This window comes from Pristis pectinata, chromosome 19 (assembly GCF_009764475.1).
Source record: "Pristis pectinata isolate sPriPec2 chromosome 19, sPriPec2.1.pri, whole genome shotgun sequence".
In the NCBI taxonomy this organism is placed as follows: Eukaryota; Metazoa; Chordata; class Chondrichthyes; order Rhinopristiformes; family Pristidae; genus Pristis; species Pristis pectinata.
The window spans coordinates 35806338-35817939 of record NC_067423.1 but is presented as its reverse complement, the minus strand read 5'-3'; positions in this window follow the sequence as shown (position 1 = coordinate 35817939).

Here is an 11602-nt window from a genome sequence, read left to right as displayed (position 1 = left end):
CTCCGGGTGCTCCAGTTTCCTCCCACATTCCAAAGACGTACGGGTTAGGAAGTTGTGGGCATGCTATGTTGGCGCCAGAAGCGTGGCCACACTCGCAGGCTGCCCCCAGAACACTCTAAGCAAAAGGTGCATTTCACTGTGTGTTTCCATGTACACGTGACTAATGAAGAAATCTTATCGTATCTTATCTCAATACCTGCTGCCTTCTGACTTACAAGGCCACTGCACCTACCTCTTTCCCATCCAAGTCACCATATTGGTGGCCCAGTGGCTTAGCTGATAGAGCCACTGCCTCACAGTACCAGAGACCCAGGTTCAATCCTGATCTCAGGTGCTGTCTGTGTGGAGTTTGCATGTTTTCCCGGTGACCATATGGGTTTCCTCTGGGTGCTCTGGTTTCCTCCCACATCCCATAGATGTGCGAGTTGATCAATTAGCTGGCCACTGTAAATTGCCCCTGGTGAGTAAGTGAGTGCTGGAATCTAGGGGGAGTTGATGAGAATGTGGGGAGAATAAAAACATGAAATTATTGCAGGATTGGTGTAAATAGGTGGTTGATTGTATCACTGCCAGGGGTGGCAGTAGAGGCTGATACAATTGGGAAATTTAAAAAAGACTCTTAGATAGGCACATGGATGCAAGAAAAATGGAGGGTTATGGGCTGTGTAGATTGATCATGGAGTAGGTGTTTATATAGGTCGGCACAACATTGTGGGCTGAAGGACCTCTACTGTGCTGTACTGTTCTATGTTCTATTGTTGCATGGACTTGATGGGCTGAATGGCCTGGTTCCATGCTGTATCTTTCTATGGCTCTACCCCAATACATTCCTGTACTTCAGCCTCACCCCAGTCTTCTGAGCAGATTTGAACACTTAGCTGGATGTGGTCTCTCTAGTCATGGTGTATTTTAAGTGGAATGCCCAGTACTGAACGCATATCTTGGAGCAATCAGCTGTAGTAGAAGTCTTGAGGCCAAGACATACTCCTCCATCGCATCCCATTTCACTCCTGTAAACTTTAAAATAACGATGAAAATCATCAAACACTTATAGAATCATAACAACAACCAGAAGAGATCAACTCGCCATTAATATGCATGTAGTTGGCATAACTGACATGGCTGGTGTCCTTCCTGATGAACAATCAAAAGGTGGATCTAGGCTGGGGAGTTCCAAAATGACAGTGTTGATATCAAATCAGTGTTGTACATTGAGCGACATGATTTGCTTACTTTTCTTAGTTGTGTATTCCCAACCTTTTTTCAATCTGGTAGCCAACTCAGTTCACCACAGATATATGCCTGTGTTAGACCATAAGACCTTGAGATATAGGAGGAGAATTAGGCCCTTCAGCCCATCAAGTCTGCTCTGCCATTCAATCATGGCTGATGTCTTTTCAACCCCATTCTCCCACTTTCTCCCCACAACCCCCTTACCAATCAAGAACCTATCAATCTCTGCCTTAAATGCACCCAATGACTTGGCCTCCACAGCCGTCTGTGGCAATGAATTCCACAGATTCACCACCCTCTTGCTGAAGAAATTCCTCCTCATCTCAGTTTTAAAGTGGAGTCCCTTTATTCTGAGCCTGTTCCCTCGGATCCTGGACTCTCCTGCTCGTGGAAACATCCTCTCCACATCAGCTCTATCCAGGCCTTTCAGTATTCGGTAGGTTGCAATATGATCCCCCCTCATCCTATTGAACTCCATTGAATACACGCCCTCATACGTTAACCCTTCCATTCCTGGGATCATTCTTGTGACCGTCCTCTGGACCGTCTCCAGGGCCAGCACATCTTTCCGTAGATACGGGCCCAAAATTGCTCACAGTATTCCATATTGTCCCCACATGCCATCCGTGACCCCCGAAGTGGGCACTACTGATTCCAATTTGGCATACCATCTGTCTTTGCTTGTTTCCACCAGACTGCTCAATGATAAAGACGGAATAAGGAAATGTAAATACTTACCTGTTAATGAGGCACCTATTCCAATAAAGCCCACAGGATGCTTCTCTGTGAGCTGAATGGTTTAATTATTTTCTTTAGATAAGAGGAGCAGACTTTGGGGTAACTTTTTCTCCAGCAGCAAGGTGTAAAGGATTAACAGTGCTAAATATGTGGAGGAAAATTGGCAGGGTCCACCCTGTCTCCTCATTGCTCAATGGAAGCAGGTGGTTGGCTAGTTCCTTTAGAGCTTCTCCTCCACTTCCTCACCTGGTTCTTTCTGCCCAAGCTCAGCAGGTGAAAATCTACCCCCAGGACTGTCTGGCAGAATGAGTTAGCCACGTGACTTTCTATGGACAAACCTGACTCCTAACCTCGTGAGTGCCATAGGAAAAAGGAGGGGGAGGGGGGAAGGAATTAGAACCACTGGACTTCAGGGACAGAAATAATGTGTTCTATTGCAAGAGAAATGGTTTGATGAATTATGCATTGAACAGTCCATTAGCCTCTTTATCATATTCACGGTGGCAATATTGAAGCATATGCATAAAGGATGTAGTAGTCACAGTTTGCTCAAAGCTTGTTTGGATTCTATGGAAGCTCAGGGGACAATATGTACATGTTTGTTTTGCCTGGACCTTTTGTGTTCAGTAATGTTGATTTAATGATGCATTTGTCTACTCTCAAGCACACTTACTTTTGTGCATTGTGCAAAAAGGATTCAGCAACAACTGCTTGCATTTATATCGTGCCTTTAACGTGATAAGACATTCTGAGGCACTTCAGAGGAGTCAAACACAATTTGGAGCAAATAAGGATCTATTGGGGTAGATAGACTGACTTTAAGGAGCCCTTTGAAGAAGGGGAGGTAGAGAGGTTTCAAAAGGGAATTCTGGCCTTGCCAGCTGATAGTGGTGGATGTTCCAGAGGAAGCCACACAGCCCAGAGATTTGTAGGTAAAAAAAGAAATAGAGAAGCAGAGCCATGGATGAAATTGAAAATAAGGATGGAAATCTGAGATTTTTGGAAGTTCCCTATATTTGGAGTGGTGACTATGGGATTCAAAAGCTTGTACTACCTCACACAGCTTCCATCCAGGAGGCCTGGCAGACTTCCTTGCCAATCGACCATGACTGGAAAGATGCAGAGAGGCCATTCAGTGCAGGATAAAGTGCTAGGAGGAGAGAGGGAGAAGAGCTCTCCATACCTACAGTCAATGAGATCCATAGGAGGCGCTGAGGGAAATTTGAAAAGTGTTGCAGCCTCCAACAAAGCAAGGCTGGTGGTGGCCAAGGTGAACACATTCCATCATTTTTAGAACATAGAACAGTGCAACACAGAACAGGCCCTTCGGCCCACGATGTTGTGTCGGACTAAGTAAGCTAATGACACCTAATCCCTTCTCACCTGGAATACTGTGAACAGTTTTGGTCCCCTTGCTTAAAAAAAGATATGGTAACATTGGAGGCAGCAAGGCAGATTCTCCAGACTAATCCCTGGGGTGAGAGGGGAGTCCGACCAAGAGAGACTAAATAGTTTGGGCCTGTATTCCTTGGAGATTAGAAGAGTGAGAGGTGACCTTACACAAACATATCAGATCCTAAGAGGGCTTGACAGGGTAAATGTTGGCATGTATTCGCTGGTGGGAGTCTCGAACAAAGGAACATAACTACAAGATAAGGGGCTGGTCATTTAAAACTGAAGTACTTGGAAATGTCTTTTTGCAGAGGGTGGTGAATCTCTGGAATTCTCTGCCCGGGCAGGTGTTGGAAGCTGGATCATGAGCAGTATTTAAAGTGGAGGCTGACAAATATTTAATAGACTGAGGAACAGAGGGGTACAGAGAAATGGCACAGAAGAGGCCAGGAGCAAATCAACCATGATCATGTTAAATGGTGGGCCAGGCATGGAGGGCCTGATGTCCTATTCCTGTTCCCGTTTTCTTGTGTGGGGATACTGAAATAACTGACTAGATCTGCTGCAATCCATTGAGGCAATATATTCCTTTATGTCCTGAAATGTTAACTCTGCTTCTTTATCCACAGATGCTGCCTGACCTGCTGAATATTTGCAGCGTTCTCTGTTTATTTTTGGATTTTAAGCATCTGTGACTTTTTGCTTTTGTTTCTTTTTACAAGCTCAGCATTGTGAGAACAAGGAGGCAGGCTGGGCCCTGCAAAGTTTGGAAGCATTTTAGAAGCTGGATCATACCCTTCATTTGTGGAATGGCTCAGTTTGAATACAAACTTTATAAACATAATGTTGCTGTAAAATCAACCACATGGGCTAACAGTGATCTGGCAATAACAACAGGACATATCTATATCTCAACAGGTATAATGTCACACTAACAAAATAATATTGAAACACAATATCAATTGATTTTTGGTGACCTTTTAAAAAAACTACAAAAACGCTCATTAATCTTTGTTTTGTCAGGTGAGTTGTAAACTATTGCAAGTATAACAAATTGAATGTCATTTTCAGCCATGTGGTATGATGTATATCACCACTCATGAGGTGACCATAACTCACTTCCAACTTTCTCATTTGAGAGTTCTCTCATCAAGCTGCACAAATAATGATATATATCATTTCTTATGACATATCTGCTTTTTTATACCTAAAAACAATTCAATGGAAATAAAATAAAGCAACTTGTAAAGCGAGAGGGCAAGGCCAACTGTGGCTCGAAAGCAGGTAGAAGAAAAAGCCTTCAAAGTACGTGTCAAAGAAGTGAAAGGAAGATCTTGTGGGGAAGTGAGATATTGCACACTTCAGCTTGTGATAGGATTTAGATGCAGCAAGATGATAAGCATCTCAAGACGTATGCTGTGACGTTCAGGTGATATAGCACTTGTGAGAGAACCTGTGGCCTAGCATTCTGACCGACACAATCTGGGAAATTATGGGCCTCACAGACTGTGATCAGGCCAAAGTTCTCAGCCCCTTTTCTACTGAGGTCATTGGATCACAGTCTTTCACAGAGTAAGAGCTTTATTTTTTTTGTAAAATAGAAAATCTTAGTGGGATAGGCTGAATATAATTTTGTAACATTCACTGGAGATTCAGTGCAGTGAGTCATTAGATGGATATTTTCCCTTTATATTAAGTGGGTCCAACAATGAATCACACATTCCTTGAGTGAATGTCACCTTGACAGGATCTCAAGTATTTTATAAAAGCTTTGTGTTTGTATTGTGCACTTAATGGCCTTACTGTGACCAAAGGCACATTCTATGACTTGACTAGAAATTAAAACAGCCAATGTGTGCAGAGCAAGATCTGACAAACAACAGTAAGTGAGTGATCGATTTGTCTTTGTTGATGCTACTACAACTTTGTAGCAGAGATAGGAGTAGCAGAAGAAAATGTGTCCATTGGAAGGAAAGCAAGGAGGAATTATAATCATTAAGCATTAAACTTGAATTTTGTATGTGTCAACTATAAGGCTGGAGGTTGTGGAGGGGAAATCTGAGGAAAAAAGGTCCACGACTCTATGACCTGATGTATGATGAAGGGGGTCATAGTCCAGAGGGAGGTATGATGATGCATTAGGCCTCTGCAAGATAGGGGTTAGTTCTCCAGACCACAAAAGCTTCACCCTTGTCAGCAGTTTAGATTGATAGTGGGGTCTTGGTCCAGATGCGGTATCCATGGTCAAAGATTTTGTGCCTGTCTTCACAATAGATGCAGGAGAAATAATGGGGAACTAAGGGTCTAATGACACAGAGGAATTTAAAATAATTAATGCTGCAAAAGAAGAATTAAGGGGACTAATAGGCAACAAAGCCCTTGAACACTGTAGACATCTACACATATAGTGGATGGTTTAGTGATGACCTTCCTCAATTGACCAGATTCTGAATCAGTCCCAGCAGATTGCAAGGCAGTGAACCTAAGGAAGGGGGGAGGGTGGGGGTGGTGGGAAGTTCAGAATTAAAGACCAGTTAACCTGAAATCAGTTGTCAATGAGACGTTGGAATTGATTATTAGGGATGTGGTAACAAGGCACTTAGGAAATCATGATATGACTAAGCACACTGAACATGATTTTTTTTGAAAGGGAAGTCATGTTTGACAAATCTGGCATAATTAGCAGGGCAAGTCAGGGGAAACCAGTTCATTGTGATGTACCTGGGTTTTCAAAAGCTAGCTGATAAGGTAACGCACAAAATTCGTTGCTGGTAATCGGTAATTGGTTTATTTTGCAGGCCATCAACACAGATGGCATGCACAACCACATCAATACATTGAGGTAGTACAAAGGAAAACCAATAACAGAATGCAGAATAAAGTGTTACAGTTACAGAGAAAGTGCAGTGTAGACAGATAGTAAGGTGCAAGGCTATGACAAGGTAGATTATGAGGTCAAGAATCCACCCTATTGTACAAGAGATCCGTTCAATCATCTTATAACAGCAGGAACAGTGGACTCATGTGCTGGATCACACTCATGTTTTCCATGGAGAATGGCCATTGACATCTTCCTCATAGAGCGAACCTGTCTCTGACTTCTGTCATTGCCTACTGAAATGTGGAGATCGGAGAGAAGCTGGAGGTCAGATGTTGCTAGCCAGTCTCCGTACACCTGTTTTTTAATGTGTGTTGGGTGACAATTAAAATGGGTATCAGTCTCTCATCTAGGTCACTGCTCCTCGCCATTGGGTGAAGGGTCACTCAAGCAACAGGTGGATGCAACCGTAATTAGGCTGACATTACAAATTTAAGACGTATATGCAAAAGATCATGCGCCAAAGTCACCAAGGATTGATAAAATTCTGGCAGGGAGCTGAGTGCTTCTGTGAAACATGGTACTAATGGCTGCTTATGAGATGAAAATAGGAACTTATGAGAGCCAGTGCATCTGTGCAAATGCCAAGCCTCTATTTTAAATTTCCAATTTGTTGGCCTGTCTGACATCTTCCTGGATTTTAGCCATAGATTGAAGTAGAAAGAATAGTTCAGTGATGAGAAAGCTGTCAGGATAAATTAAATCATTAATTTGTTGTTTGGATGTTTATTTTTGAAGTGGGCTATAAGCAATGAATAAAGAGAAGATGGTAATGTACTTGGCAATATGTAAATAATATATGCTAAAGTCCAAATGCAGGAGAGAAAATTGCAATCAAATGAATCTCATCATACATCCCTGCTATTATTCAATAGATAATAATATTCTTTGGGGTTAGCTAAATGGAAATATAATCATCTCTAATGAGAGAATATTTTCAATGCCTTTTCAAAATACCCATGTTAATGACTATAGTGTTTCGTCCAGGAGTGCTAACTCTGTAAATATTACACTGAAAATAGCTCATTTCATTCTGTTAAACTGTATTGCAGTTTTTCCAACTCAATTTAGAAACTGTCTCTTCCTGACCTTTACGTTAACTGCTTGTTTTATTGACACAATGCAAATGATGGGCACAGTAAAAAACACATACGCAAATCTTTACTCATTTGATTGCTGGTTTCTGAAATGCATTGGATCATTTTACAGCTGGAGATTGCGATTAATCACATTTTTAATGAATACCCCACTGCTTCACAAATCCAAAAGGGTTGCATTATGATGCTAAGCAATTATTTTCATTGTACCTTATCACTTACTGCTGATAATTTGAAGAGACTTTGAAGGACTAAAGTATGTTTGGCTGTAGGCTTTTCTTGAATTCCTTTCAATTTCAACTGTATTATACGTTTCTTGAACTAGAGGCAAACATAGTAAAAGCTACAAATTTTATTTTAATAAGGAAACAAATAAATTTTTGAGCAATGATACCTGAAAAACTGATAATTTCAGTCAAGATACCTAAAAGTCTGTTATAGATTCAGATATTCCAGGCATACATGTATAACCCAGGAAATTTTTGTTATCTTTTACATGATTGAGTCCCCGATGAGCATTTTAATCATAAACTGTAATCACAGAACAAGTGAGGCAGATGGTGCAATCGCCACACTACTGGCAATTCTTTGTTAAAAGTGCTCAAAATTATGCAGAATTTTGATGGTGTAGATAAGACAAAACTATGTTCACTAACAGGAAGTTCAGTAATGAGAGAGTATAGATTTAAAGCACTTGTCAAAAAAATTCCCGGGGAACAAAGAGGAGATAATTTTTAAGCAACAAGTCATTATAGTCTGGAACATACTGCTGAAGGGAACCAGATTTGAGAATAAATTTCAAAAGGCAATTAGTTCAGGAAAATTTTCCACCATTATAGGGAGAGAGCAGGGGAGTGGGACCATAGAATTGGTCTCTCATAGGGTTGGCAAATACAGTCTCGTTTGTGTTGTATAATTCCATGATCTTTAGTCTTTCTGCAGCCACAGGAGATAAAGTTATCTATTTTAAATTTAAAAGAAACATTTATCTGTTCTAAATAAAAATTTTAAATGGAAACAATTAGCAGGTCAGGCAGCAAATGTGGAAAGAGTAGCAGAGTTAACATTTCAGGTCAAAGGACCTTTATTAGAACTCTCTATTTTCTCAGTCTTAGTGGAAACACCTGTAAACATAAACATTCGATTTGTTACATAGATATTCATGTTTGAGGTGTACACAGAAAATTACTTCATATTTTCCATAGAAAGACGAGTAAGCCTACTTGGAAGTTTTGCTTCCAACAAGGTGCCAGTTTATTCTTGAGACCTGTATATTTACCAGACTTGTTAAAGCATAAAGAATAACGGAATCATTCTTTTGTTTTCACAACCTGGGTGGTAAAGTGAATGGACGCTTTGCGTAGCTGCTACTGAATTAATACTATGAAAAGCGGGAAAGTTTTGTAAAGAGCAGGCAATTGTCCTGCCAGATTACTGCTCAGCCCAATACCTTCCCCTGTTTCTCATACAATTCACAGCAGGGTTTGTGTTGTGGTAGCGTTAAATTTGCTCAATACCCAAAGTATATTGTAGGTAATGAATATGTGAAAAAATAATTATTTTTTAGTCAGATCTATGCCAGATCTGTCAAAAGGACTTCAATGTGGATAAGTAATGTGCATGCAGAGGTGCAACAACAAACATGTACAGGCTGAAAAGAAAGCAGATTTGGGATAAACCGTTGATGATCCTGGAAACACCTCAAAATGATTGGATTAAAGTCAAAAATCTTAGGTCATGGAGATCATAAAGAGGTACAGCATGGAAATAGGCCCTTCGGCCCACTGAGTCCATGCCAACCATCATCCACCTATTTACACTAATCCCAGTTATTCTTCCCACATTCCTTCAATTCTCCCAAGATTCTACCACTCACCATCATACTAGGGACAATTTACAGAGACCAATCAACCTCCCAACCTGGACCTTCTTGGGATGTGAGAGGATACCAGAGCACCTAGAGGAAACCCACACAGTCACAGGAGAGAACATGCAACTCCACACAGACAGGGCCCAAGGTCAGGAGTGAACCCAGGCAAACCAAAGCTGTGAGGTAGCAGCTGCACCAACTGCACCACTGTGGTACCCACATCTTATACTGATTCTCGTCGGTTCAGCAGATGACCCACTTAGAAGATGCTTTGGTCAGCCGAGAATTCCATGGGTGGCAATCCCAGTGGCTTCACTGGAAGTACAAATGAAGGTGCCCCCCCCCCCGACCCCCCAGGAGTGGGATTGAACCACATTTGCCTGGAAGTGGCCATCATAAACATTACCTTTGCTGCATATGCCCCCTACTGTTGATAGATTCATGCCACTTACTGACCATTAGAGAAAAAGGATGCGGAAAACAAATCCCCATCCAGAACCCACCACTCATTCAAAGGTCCATTTCTTCCACCTAAATTGAATCCCACCAGTGAGACCTATACACTTTTGGAAGACAGCTAAGAGAAAAATACCTTGTTGTGGTCCTGGAATCATATAGAGTGCAGACCCAGCAAGGGAAGGAAAATTTCTGCGGAATATTCTTCCAGTTCATGGCAAAATATGCATGGACAGAATAAACTTGTGCTGCTGTTTATTTCTTCTCACCTTAATTTTTTTTTAAATTTGTAAGTCCTTTCATTGCTTCAGTGCTTTTGATATCACCATCATTGTTGGAGGTCCGGGGCACATTCCACTTAAACGTGGCACTCTCAGTTAGGTTCAACAAGTTCAGCAACAAATTAATCAATGACCAGTGCTTGCTTGATCTTTGTCATGCTGTAAGGAAGAGGCTGGTTTCAGTTTTGCTATCTCCAGAGGTTACTGTAGCTGATAGTCCATCTCAATGTTGCTGGTAGATCTTTGCACTGGATTTCTTTTTTCCAGCATGCTCACCTCTATTATCTACAAGAACATAAGAACAACATAAGAAAATAAGAGCAGGAGATGGCCACAAGCCTGTCCAATCAGTAAATATGATCATGGCTGATCTGCATCAGATCTCAACTTCTCTTATGTGCCAGTTCCCAATATCCCTTAATTTCCCAATTTTCAAAAAAATGATCTACCTCCTCTTAAATACCTTCAGTGATCCAGATTCACTGCCTCTGGGAGAAGAAATTTCCTGCACACTTCAGTGTTAAATAACTGCCCCCTTGTCTTGTCACTATGCCACCTCATTCGAATCCCTCCTTTCGGTAGAAAATTCTCAACATCGATTCTGTTATGTTCCTTTAAGATGATTTGTTTCAATAAGATTATCCTTTATTCTTCTAAACTTCAAAGAATACAGATCTAACTTCTTTCTTTAGCTATTTGTCAGAGGACAACCCTCTCATCCCAGGCATTAGCCAAACCCATTTCTTCTAGACTGTCACCAATGCTAGTATACCTTTCCTTAAATGAATCTGGAGAAGGATCTATTCTTGACCCCTCTCTATTGTCTCACCTTGGTCATTCTAATCATTCACTGAAGAATTATTTGTTATTCTTATCATTAAACATTATATAATTAAATTTAATCAAGTGTTAACTTCCATAATGTATTTGGAGATCATGGCATTTTAAACCTTTTGTAAAGTAAAGGAATTATAAAACAGGAGGCCATGTAAATTGTCTTGGGTATCTCACAGGAATAACACCCCACCTCAACTCATTTACCTGTAAATGTTTGATCTCTGGTAGCTGCAGGCTTGTCTTGGAGATTATACCTCACTGTGTTTATGAATAAAGAGGTTGAAAAGAGCTCAAGGATAATTTGCCCCATCTTATTCTACCTTTCCTTATCTTGCATGCAATACTTTGAAAAAATGATAAGCAAAAGAGAGCCCACGCGATCCACCAATCTCCCCAAGGAATTGCCTTTACAAATGCACCTTTGCATTTCTTCTCAACATGATTCCCACTATAAAGCTTCACTTGGATAAGCTGTCCTTTATGCAAGTGGGATTTTTTTTGATGTTGGGTCGAGATATTCTTCTTTAGAAAAGTAATAACATACTCCAAAGTTTCATCAAGGTGTCTCGAATTGCAAATGTTTTGAGCATTGGCTGGTACACTCTAAAAATGCTTGTAAAATAGCCAGTGTTAGACAACTGCTTGGCTGCACTTTTACCTTGAATTGTTCATTATTAAGGAGACGTTCAGAAAAGTTGTTGCTGCCTGTTATTGGTCATACCTCTATTCTCTGGAGCTCAGAACTCCCATTACTTATGTTTGTATGTTTACCATTCTTGACTCAGATGGCGTTCAGCTGTACCAATATGATGAAGGCACA